The 20,738-nt window shown below is 45.2% G+C and overlaps 1 protein-coding gene across 2 annotated transcripts in view; it reads left to right on the top strand.

Annotated features, from left to right (window-relative positions):
- Positions 1-20,738, top strand: part of GAB2 (GRB2 associated binding protein 2) — a 136,700-nt gene that overhangs the window by 972 nt on the left and 114,990 nt on the right. The window lies entirely within an intron of this gene.

The raw sequence follows: 20,738 nt of genomic DNA, 5'->3' as shown, positions 1-20,738 counted from the left end.
CCACGGCCCCGGCGACCGGGGTTCCCGGGCGGGGAGGCTCCTCCGCGGGATCCCAAAGCGGCCCCCGGGGTTGTTGCTATCCGGGCAGCTGGGCTGGCGAGGGATCCTTCTCCGGTCCAGCTGGGGGAAGGAGGGGGCGGCGATGCTTCCCCCACCCCACCCGGTTTCCCAGCCCAACCGGAGCGACGCTGGCGCTGCAGGGTGGAGCCGCTGGGGGTGGGGGGGAGAAGGAAAGCGGCGTCGTGCAGATGACCGCCGCTGCCGCCGCGTCCTGGGCGGAGCGGGGCTCTCCCCTTCCCGGGGCGGGGGTGAGCCGGGTGGCTGCTGCTACAGGTGGCGGCGGCGGCGTTGTTTGGGTTGGGGTGCTCGGCTTTGCCTTGCGGCAGCCCGCCCCCTAGCGGCGCCGGTGGGAAACGCGGCCGCTCCTTTCGGGAGACCGGGATCAGGTTCCCACGATCGCGGCCTGGGATCGGGTTCCCACGATCGCGACCTGGTTCCTAGGATCGCGACTTGGGATCGGGTTCCCACGATCTCGACCTGGATCGGGTTCCCAGGATCGCGACTCGGATCGGGTTCCCACGATCTCGACCTGGATCGGGTTCCCACGATCGCGACCTGGTTCCTAGGATCGCGACTTGGATCGGGTTACCACGATCTCGACCTGGATCGGGTTCCCAGGATCGCGACCTGGTTCCTAGGATCGCGACTTGGATCGGGTTCCCAGGATCGCGACCTGGTTCCTAGGATCGCGACCTGAACCGGGTTCCCAGGATCTCGACTTCCTGGACCCGGTTCCCAGGATCGCAACCTGGATCTGGTGTCCACGGTCTCGACCTGGACCGGGTTCCCAGGATCTCGACCGGGTTCCCAGGTTCTCGACCTGGACCCTGTTCCCAGGATCGCAACCTGATCTGGTGTCCTCGATCTCGACCTGGATCGGGTTCCCACGATCGCGACCTGGTTCCTAGGATCTGGGGTCTCAGGATCGCAGCCTGGATCGGGGGTCCCACGATCACGGCCTGGATCGGGGTCCCAGCACCGCGACTCGCACCGGGTTCCCACGACCGCGCGTCTCCTCCGAGAAAGAGCCGCGCCGTCGCTGCCTCCGCGCTCCGGGCTGGGCTGACTTGTAAACGGGGCCGAGCGGAGCTCGCTGCGGCTGCTGCACTTGGCTCGGATTAGCGCGTAGAGCGCAAATCCGGCAGGGGGGGAGTTAGTTAACTGGCTAACCAGGTTCGGCTTGTTGTGCACCTGCGGTGGAGCCAGGCCCTGGGGCGGAACGCGCGTTGGAGTCGCCTCCTGATTGATGACGGCACTTTCGCCTCGCGGGTTCTTGGTTGCCGGCTGAAGTTACTGTTTAACCGCGGAGTTTGCCTGCCTAGAAGGAAAAGCGACCCGGCTTCGGTTGAGAGGGACTTGGGCTGCGTTTGGCAGGCTCCCATGCAGGCGGCAAGAGCGCTTAGATTTATATACCGCTTTCCAAGGCTTCCAAGAGTCGGCATCTTCCCCCCGCCCCCCGCAAAAATGTGGGTCCTCATTTTGCCGACCGTGGAAGGATGTAAGGTTGAGTCACCCTTGAGCAGGTCAGCAGTGAACTCCTGGCAGTGAAATGAGTTAGTCTGCAATACTGCAGTTTGACCACTGCTGCCAACTCCCCCCCCCTCCCCTCCCTCCCTCCCCTTCCTTCCTTCCTTCCATCCCCTTCCTTCCTTCCTTCCATCCATCCTTCTTTCCTTCCTTCCATCCTTCCATCCATCCATTCTTCCTTTCTTCCATCCTTCCTTCCTTCCTTCCTTCCTTCCTTCCTTCCTTCCTTCCTTCCTTCCTTCATCCTTCCTTTCATCCTTCCTTCCTTCCTTCCTTTCTTCCATCCATCCTTCCTTCCTTCCTTCCTTCCTTCCTTCCTCCCTCCCTCCCTCCTTTTCAATAGCACTTAGACTTATATACTGCTTTACAGTGCTTACCAGCCCTCTCTAAGCGGTTCACAGAGTCACCTTACTTCTTTGGATTTATGTTTTCTAAACCCGCAGAACTGTTATACTACATTACTGTCAAGCTACAGTCTGGGTCCTCGTTTTACCAACCTCAGAAGGATGGAAGGCTGAGTCAAGCTTTGAGCCTGGTGAGATTTGAACTCCAGACTCTAGGCAGAGTTTGTCTGCAATACTACATTCTAACAACTGCACGATCAGGACTCCTTCTTTCCTTCCTTCCTTCCTTCCTTCCTTCCTTCCTTCCTTCCTTCCTTCCTTCCTTCCTTCCTTCCTTCCTTCCTCCCTCCCTCCCTTGTTTCTCCTTCAGGCCTGGGATTCTTGGTTTTCATTCCCTGCCAGCGCTGAACCTGTTTAGCTTTTCAAGATCCACCAAGGTCCAGACCCAAAACGAAGAAGAAGTTTCTTGAAAGTGAAAACAATTCACCCATGGATCAGTTTGCCTGTAGAAGTTGTGGGTTGCTCCCACACTGGGAAGTTTTTAAGAAGGGACTCGACAACCGTTGGTCCGGTGGAATGGTATAGGGTTTCCTGATTGACCAGCGGGCTGGACTAGAAGACCTCTAAGGTCCCTTTCGACTCTGTTATTCTGTATGGAAGGGTTTTGCCCCTCTGGATAAGGCGGCTGTGATCAGAACCCCTTTTGCCTCTCTCCTGATCCCGCCTCTGTTGCTGTAACTCAGAGGTCTCCAAACTTGGCAATTTTCAGGCTTGTGGACTTCAACTCCCAGAATTCTCCAGCCACCACAACTATGCTGGCTGGAGAATTCTGGGAGTTGAAGTCCACAAGTCTTAAAGTTGCCAAGTTTGGAGACCCCTGCGTGTAACTCATAAAACGACATCCATAAATTTCCGTATAAGTTTGCCGTCTGCTCAAAAAAGGAGTGATCTTTTTTAATGGAGTTGAGCCCAGAAACAAAACCTTGTGGTTTTTTCGGACAAGAGAGAAGTGATTTCTCATGACGGGGAATGTTTTTTTTTTTTTTCAAGTTTCCAGTCTAGTCTGTGACACTGACATTTCCTGGTGGTCTCTGCTCCTTTCTGTTGAGGGAGGTACCTTCTCTTTCAGCGTGGCATCAACTGTGGAACATTCTCCCAATTCAACTTGTTTTTGTTTGTTTTTTTCCAGAGAATGCATGGGTGTTTGCCCAGGAAGAGTAGTCCTCAACTTATAACTATTCACTTAATGACCACTTGAAGTTACAATAGCGCTGAAAAAAAGTAATTTATGATCGTTTTCACACTTAGGAGCATTGCGGAAGCCCAATCATCACGTGATCAAAATTCGGGCATTTGGCAACCGACTCATATTTATGACAGTTGCAGTTTTGGGAGTTAACAGAATAACAGAGTTGCAAGGGACCTGGAAGGTCTTCTAGTCCAACCCCGTTTTCAAGCAGGAGACCCTGTACCATTTCAAACAAATGTTTATCTAATCTCTTCTTTGTGGCAGCCCCTTAGATTTTGGAAGGCTGCTATCATAAAATGGTACTAATACTTTACGTGATCTTGATTCTATCGCTCTGTTGAAGTGCGCCAGCCTAAAAGCTGCCAAGATGGAGAAACAATGCCCTAATGTTAATAAATTCAGAATCAACTTTTTGTGCAGGTCTATTCACACAACCTCCCTCCTGCATTCGGAAGGAACGGGCACAGATTATGCGGTGTAAGTGAGGTATTATGAATCAGCAAACTCTTTGCGATAGATTTTCCTGCCAGGAGTGAAGTGATGGATGTGGCTTGGCCACAATTAGTCAGAACGCATAGACCTTGGTAACTGTGCGCTCCTAATACCTGGAGAATCCAAATTGGATTCTCAGGGCCTCTACAATATCCCAGCGCCATTAAAATGATTTTTAAGTAAGAGCAGAGTGGAAGGTTGAAGCGTCTTCCTTGCAGTGAAATGAGGAGATAAGTGCATTGAAAAGGGAGAAGGAAAATATTTTAAATTCTCATTCTGAGAATCTCCTTGAGAAGAAAATATTTATAGCTCAGAGCTGAACTCTAGGGTCCTTGGTGCTCTCTGAGTTGGGCTGTTTTCTTGTAGACATTTCATGACCCAACTACGTAACAACATCAGTGGTAGAAGAGAGTGGGGTTTGTGGAGAGGAGGAGGAGGAGGACTGTGGGGTCCTAGATGCTCTCTGAGCTTGGTTGTTTGTTTGCAGGCATTTCATTACCCAACTAGGTAACATCATCAGTGCTACCCTACTTAGTCCTTAAGGTGCCAGGCCACTAAGTTTTAAATTAAAATAATAATAATTCAACGTACATAAATAAAATTGCATTTACTAAAATTATTATTTTTCTCCAACACAAAACAATATTTGTAGGTCAGGGTTGAATTGTTGGGTTCTTTCTGAGCTTGGTTGTTTTCTTGCAGATATTTAATTACCCAACTAGGTAACGTTATCAGTGCTAGAAGGGAGCTGGGATGGAGGAGGAGGAGGACAAATGTGGGATCCTTGGTGCTCTCTGAGCTTGGGTGTTTTCTTGCAGACCTTTCATTACCCAGCTAGGTAACATCATCAGGGCTATGAGAGAGAGGGGTTTGTGGAAAGGAGGAGAACAATTCACTGAACAGCTATGGCAAGAAAGTTTGTAAAATGAGGCAAAACTCACTGTCTCATTTAACAACAGAAAAGTTGGACTCAATTGTAGTGGTAATTTGAGGAGTATCTATATTTTGATCATTGTCCCAGATATGTTGATATTGTCCCACATCCTTGCAAAGGCCTGGTTTTACGGTCACCCCTATGTTTAGGAATTCCTCAAGGTCATTTCTAAGCCTCAGAAGCGATCTGGCCAATGTAAACAAGGCCCAAAGGATGCCATCTGCTCCTCTTAATTTTTGTTTAAAATTAAGATAATCCTTTAAGCATTTTTTAAAAGGCCAATTGGCGAAGGAGTCTGGAAAGGATCAAGTCTGTGGCCTATTCAGGGCCTGAAAAGAGATATTCAGGCACAAAGGAAATTCTGAAATATTATTAAATAGGTCACAGTAGGGTCTTCAGATTTGACAGCTTTAAGGCTTGTGGACTTCAACTCCCAGAATTCCTCCTCCAGTCGTGTTAGCTCAGGAATTCTTGAAGTCCACAAGTCTTCAAGTTGTCAGGTTTGAAGACCCTTGCAGTAATCAGTTGCAAAGACTTGAAAAGAGTCGTTGGTGATCTACTTAATAGGAAAACTGGTTTTATCTTGCTTGTAGCTCTGGCAAATCAATCCGAATCTTTGTCACATTTATCCACTGACACACTTAACTCTTCCCCAGTCTGTTTACATTTTGTTAAGCATGTCACACCCACATCGCTCTCAGTATGAGGGAATTCCAAGCTGATTTATGGTTTAGTGCAGAGGTCTCCAAACTTGGCAACTTTAAGATTTGTGGACTTCAACTCCCAGAATTCTTCAGCCAGCTATGCTGACTGGAGAATTCTGGGAGTTGAAGTCCACAAGCTAGGTTGGCTGGAGAATTCTGGGGGTTGAAGTCTACAAATCTTAAAGTTGCCAAGTTTGGGGACCCCTGGTTTAGCGTTTTTTTTAAAAAAGGACTTGAAACCAGTTTCACAAGACTGCTGGTAGTCCTCGCCTAACAACTATTTGTTTAGTGACCGTTCACGGTTACAACGGTGCTGAAAAAAAGGACTTAGGACCGGTTTTCACACTTGCAGAATGTCCGTATGATCAAAATTCAGACGCGCGGCGACTAGCCTATACAGGCAGTCTTCGACTTAACAACCACAATGGAGCCTACGAATTTCTGTTGTTAAGCGAGACATCCATGAAGTGAATTTTGCCCCATGCATTCAGTGAATTTGGTGAACTTTCTTGCCGCCGCTGTTAAGTGAATCGCTGCAGTTGGTAACCTGGTTGTTAAGTGAATCCGGCTTCCCTGTTGTCTTTGCTTTGTCAGACAGTCGCAAAAAAGGGGGTCACGTGACCTCCTGGGGACGCCGCAACAGTCATAAGTATGAGTCAGTTGGCCAAGCATCTGAATTTTGATCACATGATCATGGGGAGGCTGCGAAGGTTGTAACTGTGGAAAATTATTCTGACCTAGGCTTCACCAAATCATGAAGTAGACTCCTCGTCTTGACAAAACCCCTGTTATTTAGGCTAATGTGAATTCCTATCATTCACATCCAGCAAAGTCCCGACAAACAGTCTTTCAAGGGTGAATTTACAACCACAGACCCTATCAGTCTTGGAGAGCTGCCAGACTGATAGCTTCCGAGCGCAAGGCTGTACAAAAAAAGACTTGGCAAGGAGTCTGTGAGAGTCACGAACAAATCTTCTCACTAATTAAACGAACTAATTGTCTTCTGCAAACTCCACTCCCCTTTCGCTCCTCTTTATTCCTTATGGGAGGGGCTATTCACCGTCCACCTGTGCCTTAACTCCTAATTTGACCCTTGTTCCTTAGATGTTCCCTTCTTCTGGCAGCTCTGTGCATGTGCACTGGGAACGGGCTCCAGCTGTTCTTCTGCCCCATTGATCTCCGACTCCGAAGGCAGCTGATAACTGTCAGACGGCCCTGGCCCCATCTCCGTCTCCAACACAGAGCCCTCGTCAGAGTCTTCCCCAGACTCTAGGACTGGCCCATGTTCCTCCCCAACCTCCTCACTCTCTGAGTCTGCCGCCAGCTCTGCTGGCCACTGGTGGGCCATAACAAAAACAGTCATAAGTGACTTTTTTCAATGCTGTTGAAGTCCACACGTCCTCAAGCAGTCAAGGTTGATCAACATGGGCTATTAAATTCTCCAGCAAGCAATTAACCAACGGTATTTGTAAGCAGATGGCCTGTTGGAGCTTATGTGCTGTTTTAAAAACTATGTGAGCTTTGGAGAAGTTTAGATTCTGATGGATTTTTGGGCAGCGTGCAGGCAGTTGTGTAAAATTGCACGAGGTTGCAAATGTTTGCAAAGAGGCTCATCCTTCAGATATGTGGATTTCCACACCCAGGATTCCCAGTGGTGAGATTTGAAGTCTTCCAAATGTTTGGAGGAATCATGTGGAGAAGGATGGGCTAATGTTATCTCAAGAATGCAAGAAATCCCCTTTTAAAGTTTTAGTTTGGAGTGCATTTCTCAAGCTGAAACAGTGGCTTAGAGCTAGAATAGAATGAAACGGAATAACAATAGCAGTAGCACTTAGACTTATATACTGCTTTAACAGTGCCTTACATCCCTCTCTAAGCAGTTTACAAAATCAACCTATTACCCCCCCAGCAATCTGGGTCCTGATTTTTACTGACTTCGGAGGGATGGAAGGCGGAGTCAACTTTGAGCCTGGTGAGATTTGAACTACCAAATTGCAGGCAGCCGGCAGGCAGCAGAAGTAGCCTGCAGTACTCTAGCCACTGTGCCACCAAAGCTCAGTGGAATGAAATAGAATTCAAAATAGAAATAGAAATCAATAGAAGAATAGAACAGAACAGAACAGAATAGAATAGAATTCAAAATAGAATAGAAATAGAAATCAGTAGTGGAATAGAACAGAATAGAAACAAAAATCAATAGAACAGAACGGAATAGAATAGAAACAAAAATCAATAGAATAATAGAACAGAATAGAATAGAACAATAGAAATAATAGAATAGAATTCAAAATAGAATAGAAATAGAATAATAGAATAGAACACAACAGAAACGGAACAGAACAGACTAGAATAATAGAACAGAAATAAAATTAATAGAATAGAACAGAATAGAATAGAATTAGATTTTAGACTAGACTAGAACAGAATAGAACAGAACAGAACATAATTCTTTATTGGCCAAGTGTGATTGGACACACAAGGAATTTGTCTCTGGTACACAAACTCAGTATACATACAAGCAACAGGTGATAAATCACGATCAATATAACTATGAAAAATGTTCATAAGTCTCATGTTTCAATGCTGTTGTAACTTTGAATGGTCGCTCAATGAAGTGTTGTAAATCAAGGACTAAGGTTTCCTTCCTGAGCAGGGGGTTGGACTAGAAGACCTCCAAGGTCCCTTTCAACTCTGTTATTCTGTTAAAACACTCCCTAAATGGCTCTAAACTGAAAGAATATTCCACGTTAGGATTGGTCCGAATCGTATAAAACAGGAAATGAAAAGGAATTCAGTGTGCATCTTTCTGAGCGCAGAAAGTAAATTCTTCACTATTTTATACCCTAATATTTTAATTCCAACTTTACCACTTTATCTTTTCTGTGCAAGAGACCTTGTATGTAAATCCAGGGTAATCCCCAAATCTGAAGTGTTGTTAGCACTTTTTCCAATTGAAAAATAATTATTCGTTTATTACAGTTCATCTATCATGACGATTTAAATGGGTTTAGTCTGAAAAAGATGCTGATAAACTCTCAAATTCTTTCTCCTGGACCAGGAAATCTTTTCATACCAGGTTATTATCGGTCTTTCATTGATTACTGTTTCTGTTCAAATCTGTCAGAAAGGGTTGTAGGGTCTCCTGCTTGGGTGCAGGGTTGGACTAAATGACCTACAAGGTCCCTTCCAACTCTGTTAATTTGTTCAATCTGGTCTGAGTCATTTTAAACAGAAGAAGAAGAAGGGAGGAGGAGGAGGAGGAGGAGGAGAAAAAGGAGGAGGAAGAAGGAGAAGGAGAGGAGGAGGAGAAGGAGAAAAAGGAGGAGGAGGAAGAAAAAGAGAAGGAGGAAGGAGAAGGAGAAGAGGAGGAAGAAGAGGAAGAAGAAGAGGAGGAGGAGGAGGAGGAGGAGGAAGAAGAAGAAGAGGAGGAAGAAAAAGAAGAAAAAGAAAGAATGAATGAAAGAGAAAGAAAGAAAGAAAGAAAGAAAGAAAGAAAGAAAGAAAGAAAGAAAGAAAGAAAGAAAGAAAGAAAGAAAATATTTTATAGCACCTCCCTTCCCTGGTTACCTTTCCCTGGGTGTTGAAACAGCCTGACCGACTGTTGTATAAATATTTTGCCAAAGGTGGATTTATAGGAGGGGATGGGCCTTTCTTTTGGCGTCCACCCAAAATTAAAAGTGTCAGATGTTTGCGTGAGTGGGATTTCTCGAATAAACAGCACCCACGGCTGAATCTGTTTTTCTACTTTACAATCCAAAAGAGACACTCGGTCGGGCGTTGAGACCACAATATTTAAATTTCCCTGATGATAATTTTTTTTTCCCCTGCTCAGTTTAACAGCTTAACGTAGTAGTAGCCCATTTGCAGAAACCATTAGTAAATATTTTGCCTGAGAACACGAAGGAGGAGTAACATTTGTCCTCACTTGTGGAGGTCACAACCTCTGGAGTGGGTTGTGTGTATTTGTATTTTATAGATGGATCGGATTTTCATCCTGCCGTTATTACTTTAAAAGTAAGTCAAGATGGCAAATATAACAGGTAGTCCTTGACTTACAACAGTTCTTTAGTGATCATTCTCAGTTACAATGGGATGGGAAAGAGTGACTTATGACCAGTGGTGGGTGGCAAATTTTTTAACAACTGGTTCTCTGGGTAGGCATGTCAAGTTGGTCATATGACTGGGTGGGTGATGTCACTCATCACACCCAGCATCACCTCCCGGCCACTCACCTCAAAGGCACAGGTGGGATTCAGCCAGTTGGGGCTAATCCCACCCACCACTGCCTGGCCCCACCCAACCCGGTTTTGGGCCTGGTTTTGGGCCATTTTCAGGCCTTTCAGAGGCCATTTTGGGACCATTTTCAGGCTGCTTTTGGGGCCATTTTCAGGCCATTTTGGGGTGTTTTCAGGATGTTTTTGGCCCATTTTTAGGCCAGTTTTCAGGCCATTTTCAGGCTATTCTTCAGGACATTTTCAGGTTGGTTTTTGGGCCATTTTCAGGCCATTTTCAGGCCATTCTGGGCCCATTTTCAGGCCATTCTGGGGGCATTTTCGGGGCATTTTATTCAGGCCATTTTTGGCTGCTTTCAGGCTGTTTTTCGGGCCATTTTCTGGCTGTTTTCAGGCCATTTGGGGGCAGATTTCAGGCCATTTGGGGGCCATTTTCAGGCAGGTTTTTGGGCAGTTTTCAGGTTGTTTGGGGGGGCATTTTCAGAGCATTTGGGGGGCATCTTTGGGCCGTTTTTCAGGCTGTTTTCAGGCCATTTTGGGGCCATTTTCAGACTGTTTTTTGGGCCATTTGGGGGGCATTTTCAGGACATTTTATTCAGGCCATTTTGGGGCCATTTTCAGGCTGTTTTTTGGGCCATTTGGGGGGCATTTTCAGGACATTTTATTCAGGCCATTTTGGGGCCATTTTCAGGCTGTTTTTCAGGCTGTTTTCAGGCCATTTTGGGGGCAGTTTTGAGGCCATTTGGGGGGCGTTTTCAGGCAGTCTTTCAGGAAGTTTTCAGGTTTCAGGCCTGGAAAATGGCCAAAAACAGCCCCAAAACAGCCCCGGATGGCCTGAAAATGGCCCAAAAAACTACCTGAAAAATGGCCTGAAAATTAATTCCATGGAATCCCAGAATTTCACTGAATTCTGGGAGTTGAAATCCCCACATCTTCAAGCCACCAAATTTGAGAAATGCTGTCCTAGTGTTACGTCCTATTTTAGCAGCTACCTGCAGTGAATTTCACTGAATTACAAAGTCCATCCAATTTTATATGTGCTCTGGTCCCCACGTGCATTTTTCAAAAAGCCGCTGTCGATCATGGCTCTCAGAGTAAACTCAAAGCATCTCTCCAGCTTGGGAGCTGTTAATAACAACATGGTGTGGCTGACAAGGAGGAAAGCATCCATTCCAGATGTTGTACCAGATGCAAAGTTTAGGGCCTCCGCTGCAAGCAATAGGTCTCTTGAGTGGGAGGATCCAGAGGGGCGGGGGAATGGGGATATAATGCAGCTGTTAACCCTGACATCGCATCCTGTTAACCTGTGAAACAAGGCGCATCTTGGTTTTTTAATATCACTCTGAACCAGTGGTGGGATTCAAAGATTTTTTACTACCAGTTCTGTAGGCGTGGCTTGGTGGGTGTGGCAAGGGAAGGATACTGCAAAATATCTATTTCCTCTCCACCGCACTTATCTTAAGAAGAGACTGGACAGCCACTTCTCTGAAATGGTATAGGGCAGTGATGGCTAATCTTTTTGCACTTGCGTGCCAACACCCAGAAAGCAATGAACGCGCCTGCATCATGCCCTATGCATGCATACGCAATCCCCACTCAGCCCCCAGCCCCCTTACCTGCACTGAGCCTCACAGCTGATTTTTGACCAGTTTGAGGCCTTTTTTTTGGCCTTCCAAGGCTTGAGGAAGGCTTCTGCAGGCTTCTACAAGCTTTGTAGGCTGAAATCTAGCCCCGTTTCATCACTTCCTGTTTTTCCAAAAATACTGGAAGTGACAAAACGGGGATAGTTTTCGGCCTACAAAGCTTGCAGAAGCCTGCAGAATAGAATAGAATAGAATAGAATAGAATAGAATAGAATAGAATAGAATAGAATAGAATAGAATAATTTATTGGCCAAGCATTCCTCAAGCCTTTGGGAGGCCGAAAATCAGCTGTGAGGTGCGTACATGCACAGTGAGGTAAGTTAGCCTCCAGCTCGCGTGGCGGCACAAATGGCTCTGCGTACCACCTGTGACACGCATCCATAGGTTCGCCATCACGGGTTTAGGGTCTCCTGCTTGAGCAGGGGGCTGGACTAGAAGACCTTCAAGGTCCGTTCCAGCTGTATTCTGAATGAAAGAACCTGCTTTCCAGCTCCGTTCTCCTGTGCAGGGCAACCAAAGAAGACCCAGCCAATCAGCTGAGACTCAGGAGGCGGAGAATAGATGTGGGCTGGGCCAATCAGAGGTGGGATTTGCCGGTTCTCCGAACTACTCAAAATTTCCGCTACTGGTTCTCCAGAACGGGTCAGAACCTGCTGAATACCACTTCTGATCCGAACCGTTGGAAGTTCAAATTTGATGCTCCATGCGCTAGACAGAAGAAGGAAGGAGGAACTGGAGAGAAGCTGAAAAAAAAACATGGCATAATGAAACAGAGGATGCCAAACAAACCATGGTGTTTTTTTCCCCCTGCTGACTTCCTGCCATTGGGATGCATAATACAAAGTCGCTGCCAAGAAGCAGTTCAGAAACATGTTTTGGGGAGAAAAAAAATAAAAGCAGGAATGTAGGAAAATGTCAGCTTCGCCTCTCATTTTAACCATATCTCCTGGTGTAAGATAATTTTTGGAGTTTTTAATTCTTTTTAAAACTTGCGTTTAAAAGTTGCAATTCCTGCGGGAAGGGGAACTTTAGGAATTGTTTGTTTTAAATCCACAGGATATATATTTTAGGGGGGGGGATATAAACCCCAAGAATGAGATGCCATTGACTGCTGGGGGTGAAAAAACCCCAGACCTTATAAATTAAGTGTTACGATACAATAGGTATTTTTTAAAAACAAAATTAAAAATATTTTATTGATTACATCATTAAAACATTGGACACGGTGCAGCCGTTCTGACATTCATTTTTGCCATCCATGCTAAAGTACTGTATATGATACATATCTTATATACATTAATACCAGAGGTCTCCAAACTTGGCAGCTTTAAGACTTGTGGACTTCAACTCCCAGAATTCCTGAGCGAACATGACTGGAAGAGGAATTCTGGGAGTTGTAGTCCACAAGTCTTAAAGCTGCCAAGTTTGGGGATCCCTGATTTATACATTTATACAGTTAAATTATATCCATTGTATTATCCATCATATTCCATTGTAATTATTTACATAATCTGAGTTATCCATTCTACAAATCGTAATAGTTTTTTATTCTCCTTTCTGTTCCCACCATTGGTAAAATTTATTCTATACCTTATGATATTCTGTCTCTTCTTTATTTTTCAATTCCAAAGTCAGTCTATCCATGTCAGTACACGTCAGCGTTTTCTTTTATCGCCTCACCTTCATCGGGGATTTCTCTATTTTTCCATTGTTGAGCAAAAACCATTCTTGCTGCTGTGATAATATGTACCATTAAATAGGTCACCTCTTTACAGTGATGGGATTCTCCTGGTTCAGCCCGGTTCACGCGAACCGGTAGTTAAAAAAAACAGCTGCTGGTTCAATCAAACCAGTTTTTTTCCTCCTGACAATCAGCTGTTTTGATGATCAGCTGTGTTGGAATCTCCTTCGCTGTCTTACTGCTTTGCCCAGGAGGCAAAAAGGGGCTTATGGGGGCGAGTGGGATGCAAATATTTTTACTACTGGTTCTGTGGGTGTGGCTAGGTGGGCATAGCTAGGTGGAATGGCCATGTGACTGGGTGGGCGTGGCTCTTTTGCGGGGGCGCAACACCCGCCCCCCCCGTTGCTCCATTTTTTGCCTTCCTGGGCCTAAGCCTTCTGGGAGCAAAAACGCCCCCCCCAGGGGGGCCATGCCCACCTAACGAAGCCCCACCTAGCCACACCCACAGCACCAGTAGTAAAAATATTTGCATCCCACCCCCTGCCTCTTGACTGTGTCTCTCTTTCATAATTCCTAGTAAAAATAATTCTGTTTTGTATTCTATTTTCTGCTCAATCACCTCCTCTAACCACGTCTGGATCCTATGCCAAAACTCCTATGTTTTTTTCTTTTTCTTTTACAAGACCACCACATATGATAGGTATTTTTGATGTCCACAAATGCCAGCAGTGTCTACCCTGGCGTACAGTTAATTACGCAATTAAAATTCAGTGAAATGGAGCAAATCGTATCTTTGGGAAAAGGGGGAAGCTTTTAATCAGGAAAGGAATAAAATTCAAATTGTCCCCCTGTTGCCATTACTGTCACTTTACAACGTGGAAACATATTGTCTGTCCTTTAGCCAAAAGAGTTTTAAAAAGTCCCTGGAAAAACCACAGGCAGTCCTGAATTTACAACCTTTAGGTTAGATTAGATTAGATTAGATTAGATTAGATTAGATTAGATTAGATTAGATTAGATTAACAGAGTTGGAAGGGAACTTGGAGGTCATCTAGTCCAACCCCCCCAGCCAAGCAGGATACCCTACGCCCTTTCTGACAATTTAGTGATAATTCAAAGTTACAACAACACTGCCGTATGACCGTTTTTCATACTTATGACCGTTGTGGCCTCCCCACAGTCACACAATCAAAAATTGCACCCTTGGCAACTGACTCATATTTATGACGGTTGCAAGATCCTGGAGGGGGGGAGGGTCACGCGACCAACTGTTGCAGCCTCCTGATGAGCAGAGTCAACGGGGACGCCGGATCCATTGAACGACCGTTGTTGCTACTATTCTGACCTAAGCTTCCTTAGAATAGAGTAGAATTCTTTATTGGCCAAGTGTGATTGGACGCACAAGGAATTTGTCTTTGGTGTAAATGCTCTCAGTGTACATAAAAGAAAAGATACATCCGTCAAGAGTCAAGAATCATCAGGTTCAACAATAATAGTCAAGAGGGTACGATAAGCAATCAAATCATACTAGGAAACAGTCAAGATAGATCGTAAGGATACAAGCGACAAAGTTACAGTCATACAGTCACAAGTGGGAGAGGATGGGTGATAAGGAGTGATGAGAAGATTAACGGTAATAGTAGTGCAGACTTTGTAAATAGTTGGACAGTGTTGAGGGAATTATTTGTTTAGCAGAGTGATGGCATATGGGGGAAAAAACTCCCCTTGTGTCTAGTTGTTCTGGTGTGCGGTGCTCTGTAACGTTGTTTTGAGGGAAGGAGTTGAAACAGTTTATGTCCGGGATGTGAGGGGTCTGTAAATATTTTCACAGCCCTTTTTGACTCGTGCAGTATGCGGGTCCTCCATAGAAGGCAGGTGGGTAGTAATTGTTTTTTGTGCAGTCCTAATTATCTTCTGAAGTCTTTGCCTGTCCTGTTGGGTTGCAGAACCGAACCAGGCAGTTATAGAAGTGCAGATGACAGATTCCATCCTTCCTCTGTAGAACTGGATCAGCAGCTTCTTGGGCAGTTTGAGCTTTCTGAGTTGGCGCAGAAAAAAACATTCTTTGTTGTGCTTTTTTGATGACGTTTTTGATGTTACATTTATTGCTATTTGTAGTATCTTGTCATTTTATAATGGTTTTTCCACAAAAAAAAATGTTTACTTCCAGTTACTTCCGAAATAAAAAGGTTTTCCGAACACAAAATTTACTTCCCGTTTCTTGAAAGAAAAAACAAAACACTCCATATAGCAATCAATAGGCTTGCTTCACTCGATGCCTGTGGCATTCGCTTAATGACTGCCCCAAAAGCAACCCCTGGTCCCGTCATGAGATGACCTGCCTCATGAACATCACGGCTTGCAGATGTCATGGGCTGGCTCAATTACAGTCGTAACACGAGGACTGCCCAACATGTATGTCACCCTGATGGGATAAAAAGACCCAAGACTTAGATGGACAGAGGAAACAACTTTGTCAGGATTCCGGCAGTTACTCCAATTAAATCATAGTCTCGAGCCAAACTTCCAAAACTTCAGTTACCTAGTTCAGGGGTCGCCAACCTTTTGGACCTCAGGGACCACCAAACACATAATTTTAAATCCCACGGACCAGAGACCCTGGGAAAATCCTAAAAAGAGTCTGCAGGATAATTCCCCGCCCCGTTTTTCCTACCGATTAATCATTCCTTATTTGGGATCGCAGGATAATGTCTCAAACTCCGTTCTCAAGAGGAGAGAAAGAGAGAGACTTTTGGCTTCATGCAAGGAAATCAGCAGAAGCTGCAGAAGTCTTTCTTTCTCTCCCCCAAACTCCGCCAGAAATGAGTCTTTGTGAGACTTGTCACGCCGGCGCAGCCTCTTGGAGCAGGAGGCCTTGCGGGGTCCCAAAGACTCATTTCTGGCAGAGTTTGGGGGAGAGAAAGAAAGACTTTTGCTGTTTTCCTTGCATGCAGCCAAAAGTAGAAGCAGAAAGAAGCAGAAAGAAGCAGCCCGGTGGCCAGGCGAGGCATGTGGGGCGAGTGGGACAAGTTCCCCTCCTCTGCCCTTTCACCCTCCTCTCACTACCTCATGTTGTTTATAATGCAAGCGATGCAAGCCTTGTGTTCCCACAGGCCATGTGGGCGGCACAGCCTTCTGTTTCTGCACAGCCTGGATTAATTGCTTTGGGGGGTGACATTTCTCTGTGGACCACCAAAATGTTCTCGCAGACCATCAGCGGTCCCCTGCCCACTGGTTGGCGACCACTGACCTAGTTACTATCTTTGAAAAACTATTTATGGAATGCACTTTCGCTTTCCAAGCTGCCGCACTGCTCTTTCAAACCCCTTCCCCCCCTCCCTTTCTGTTGGCGGCTCTAAAAAGACCATAGGAATATTTTCTTTTTTTTCCTTTTTTTTTTCGAAAACAATTTTATTAGTTTTTAAAAACAAACAAAACAAACAAAATATAAAAACATCAGCTTTCTTTCATAAATATATACAAACAGTGTGTCGGTTGGTTTACCAGTTTTTGTGCATAATTTTTGATTGATAATATGAGTTATTATGTAACATAACTGCAATTGAGACTACGAAATGATTGCACAAGACCATAGGAATATTTTCTGATCTGCTCCGTTGAGTCATGAGGACTTCAATTGCCGTTGCCGTGAGTCCTCCTCTTACGACCACAATTGAGCCCAACATTTCCGTTGCTAAGCGAGACAATTGTTAAGCGGGTTTTGCTCCATTTCATGACCTTTCTTTTTTCAGGAGGCCACTGGACTCTCTCGTTTTTTTTTTTTTCCTTTTGAAGACGTTTCGCTTCTCATCCTAGAAGCTTCTTCAGCTCGGACAGGACAGTGGGGAATGGAATAATCAGGGAGCTGAAGAAGCTCCTTGGATGAGAAGTGAAACATCTTCAAAAGAAAGAACAAGAAAGTCCACTTGCCTCCAGAAAAAGCTCCTTTGGGACAATCACAACCTGGATGACAGAGAATCTCTACAATTTGGGATCAACACCCTCTGAATAGTGTGGGAGGAGGAATGGATTTCCAGAGCGGAAAATTGCAGACTACAGGAACCATTTTGCACCACTCAGGTGACTCTGAGGACACGAATAAACCCCCAAGTGGCCTCAACAACCCTCTAAAAGGATGCAAATGACCAGCTTGTCTGCAAGGAGAATAAATCCTTCCCTTCCTCACCATCCAGAGCTGGAGAAGCTTCTTGGATGAGAAGTGAAACGTCTTCAAAAGAAAAAACAACAACAGAAAGTCCAGTTGCCTCTTGGAAAAAAAAGACCTTTGAGAACGTACCTGTTCTCGTCCTTAAATTTATCTGCAACGGCAGATAAATCATCCCTGGTTGGCGCTGAGCATGACCCGCCCTAAATGCCTTCGCAGCTAGAAATGAAGCTGCGTTTTCCCAAGGATAAACAGCTGCTCAGGGAAGGTGACGGGGTGACACACGGCTGAGTGATTATCGCACAGAACTGAACATCGCTCCCAACTGAGCACTGGGTGCATCCGCCAAGCGTTTCTTAATGAGCCTTGGCGCATCCAAGAACGAGGGGTTTTCACGCAGCTAAGTGGCACTTTTGGCTGCACTTGGAAATTCAATTTATTTTATTTTTTTTACCTTGGCTTGGTGTTAGGAAGCTGGTTTGGCTGCCGAAGGTGCAATTGGGTTGCGAAATCCTATTTCGTCGCCTTGTTTTATTTTTTATTTTTTTTGAGGGACGGGAAAACGATGGAAAAACAAAACAAAACAGGAAAGCAATAGCCATTGCGCTTATAGGCCTAGACTTATAACAGTTCGTTTAGTGACTGCTTGAAGTTACAACGGAGCCGGAAAAAGGGACTTACGGACCGTTTTTTACAGTTACGACTTTTGCAGGAGTGCCTGCAAAACTGACGCTTGGCAACTGACTCAAATTTATGACGGTTGCTGTATCCCAAGTTCATGGGGATCGCCTTTTGCGACCTTCTGAGAAGCTGGAAACCAGTTTCACTTAACCTATTTACTAACTTATCAACTGCAGTGATTCCCTGAATGACTGTGGCAAGAAAGGTCATAAAACGAGGCGAAATGCATTTAACAAACATCTCACTTAACCGAAATGTTGGGCTCTACCATGGTCATAAGTGGAGGATTATCTGTATAGGAAGGGAAGGAGGGAGGAAGGGAGGAAAGAAAGAAAAAAGAAAGAGGGGAGGAAGAGAGAGAGGGAGGGAGGAAGGAAGATGGAAGGAAGGAAGAAAATAAATACAATAGCGTTTAGACTTATATACCACTTCACAGTGCTTTCCAGCCCTCTCTGACCAGTTTACGGAGTCAACTTTATTGCCCCCAACAATCTGGGTCCTCGTGTTATCAACCTCAGAAGGATGGAAGGCTGAGTCAACCTTGAGCCAGTCAGGATCGAACTGCTGACAGTCGGCAGAAAATAATAATTGAACATGTGGAAAAGAGAAAAGAAGAATGTAAGAAAGATAGTGAAAGAATGACTTCTCTCTATGGCACAGATACAGGGAGTCCTTGTCTTATGAGGTTGCTTAGCAGCCATTCAAAGTTACAACTGATCCTGAAAGGAAACTTACAATCCCAATTTCAATGTTCCAATGTCTCTATCCCTCTATCCGTGGTCACATGACTTTAATTTGGGCACCGGCCGGGCAACCACCTTGCATTTATGACCGGTTGCAATGCCCGCAGGCATATGACTCAATTCACAATGTTTTTGCTGGAAACTGATTTTAAGCGTACTGAAAAGGAGAATATTTGCAGCTCAGGGTTGACATGAAGAGTCCTTGGTGCTCTCTGAGCTTGGGTGTTTTCTTGCAGACGTTTCATTACGCAACTAAGGAACATCATCAGTGCTAGAAGGGAGTGGGGTTTGTGGAGAAAGGGGAGGAGGAGGACGAGGAGGACGAGGAGGAGGACAATGACTATGGGGTCCTTGGTGCTCTCTGAGTGTACTTATTTTCTTGTAGACATTTCATTACCCAACTAGGGTACATCATCAGTGCTTGAAGGGAGTGGGGTTTGTGGAGAGAGGGGAGGAGGAGGAGGAGGAGGAGGAGGAGGAGGAGGAGGAGGAGGAGGAGGAGGAGGAGGAGGAGGAGGAGGAGGAGGAGGAGAATAATGACTATGGGGTCCTTCGTGCTCTCTGAACGTATTTGTTTTCTTGCAAACATTTCATTACCCAACTAGGGAACATGATCAGTGCTAGAAGGGAGTAGGGTTTGTGGAGAGAGGGGGGGAGAGGAGGAGAAGGAGGAGGAGGAAGAGGAAGAAGAAGAGGAAGAGGAGGAGGAGGAGGAGAACAATAATGACTATGGGGTCCTTGGTGCTCTCTGAACTTATTTGTTTTCTTGCAGACATTTCATTACCCAACTAGGGAGCATCATCAGTACTAGAAGGGAGTGGGGTTTGTGGAGAGGTGGAGGAGGAAGAGGAGGATGATTATGGGGTCCTTAGTGCAACTCACTTAGCAACTGCCTTCTCTGGCTCCAATTGTGGTCCTAAATCGAGGTCAATCCATGGATAATTCACCCACCCCCCTTCCCAGCAGCGTTTTGCAAAGAATCACACTCAGCAGACAATTATCTTTGCCTTCTCCTCCTGCATTTCACGTCTCGTCCTTTCTCCTTCTCACTCCACCGAGCAGGCGTGAAAATGGCTTTCTCATTGGGAGTAACAAGTCATAATTTGCCAGAAGGGGGGAAGCGGATGATAGCTTGTCAGCCTGATGCAGATGACCCAGAAGGGCGTGGGCAATCATGTGGAATTCTTGTCCACGCTGCAACATGATTCTCTGTGGCCGCCAAAGAAACCGTCAAATAATCCTGCAGCGAGAAAGAAACTTGATTTGCGAGGCAAAAATTGGCCATTCCCGAAGACGCTTGGTGGCCCTGAATGTGTGTGTGTGTGTGTGTGTATAGATATATATGTATATGTATATATATATGTATGTATATATATATATATATATATATATATATATATATGGCATTCAGCTTTGTTCGGGTATTTTCCCACGTCATTGTAGTTGTGCTTTTAAAGTTGTAGCAACCTTTCGGCAGAATCTCATCTGCCATCATCAGGCTTCTGTATTGTGTTCATCATGAACACATGTAAGTACCTGCGAAAACTTAAGAAAACATATATATATGCAGGGTGACCCCCTGGACTAGATGACCTCTAGTCATATATATATATATATATATATATATATATATATATATATATATATATATATATATATATATATATATATATTTGGAAGTCATCTAGTCCAGGGGGTCACCAACCTTTTGGACCTCAGGGACCACCAAACTCATAATTTTAAATCCTGGGGACCACTAATATGAATTTTGACTGATGGTAGATTGCTGACGTTGGTGGAAGAGAGAGAGAGAGAGATCTGATCTAACCTTTCTCTCTCTCACTCTCTCTCTCTCTCTCTCTCTCTCACACACACACACACACAGAGGCAGGGGTGGGATTCGAATTTCTTAACAACTGGTTCTGTGGGCGTGGCCTAATTTGTGGGTGTAGCTTGCTAGTCATGTGACTGGCTGGTCATGGCTTGCATGTAAATATTATAAATATTTATGTATATATTGAATTTTTTATAAAAAAAGAGCAACTTTTACCCAAAATCAGGCAAAGCAGGCAGGCAGTTTGAGTCGCTCACAGAATCACAGATTCACTCAGAGATCCACCTTTCTGCCATCAGCTACCTGAGTCTGCACAGAATAATAGAAGCTTCAGTCCTAAGGAAGGTTCGGCTCTGCTTAAAAGCAGAGCCGAAGATCTAAAGATTAGCTAGAAAGCAAGACATCCAACGATTTCCTGCTTTCTAGCTAATCTAAATCTCCCGGCACAG

This window comes from Pseudonaja textilis, chromosome 7 (genome assembly GCF_049901715.1).
Source record: "Pseudonaja textilis isolate UNSWEBS1 chromosome 7, rPseTex1.2, whole genome shotgun sequence".
Classification (NCBI taxonomy): Eukaryota; Metazoa; Chordata; class Lepidosauria; order Squamata; family Elapidae; genus Pseudonaja; species Pseudonaja textilis.
This window is presented reverse-complemented; position numbering and strand designations above follow the sequence as displayed.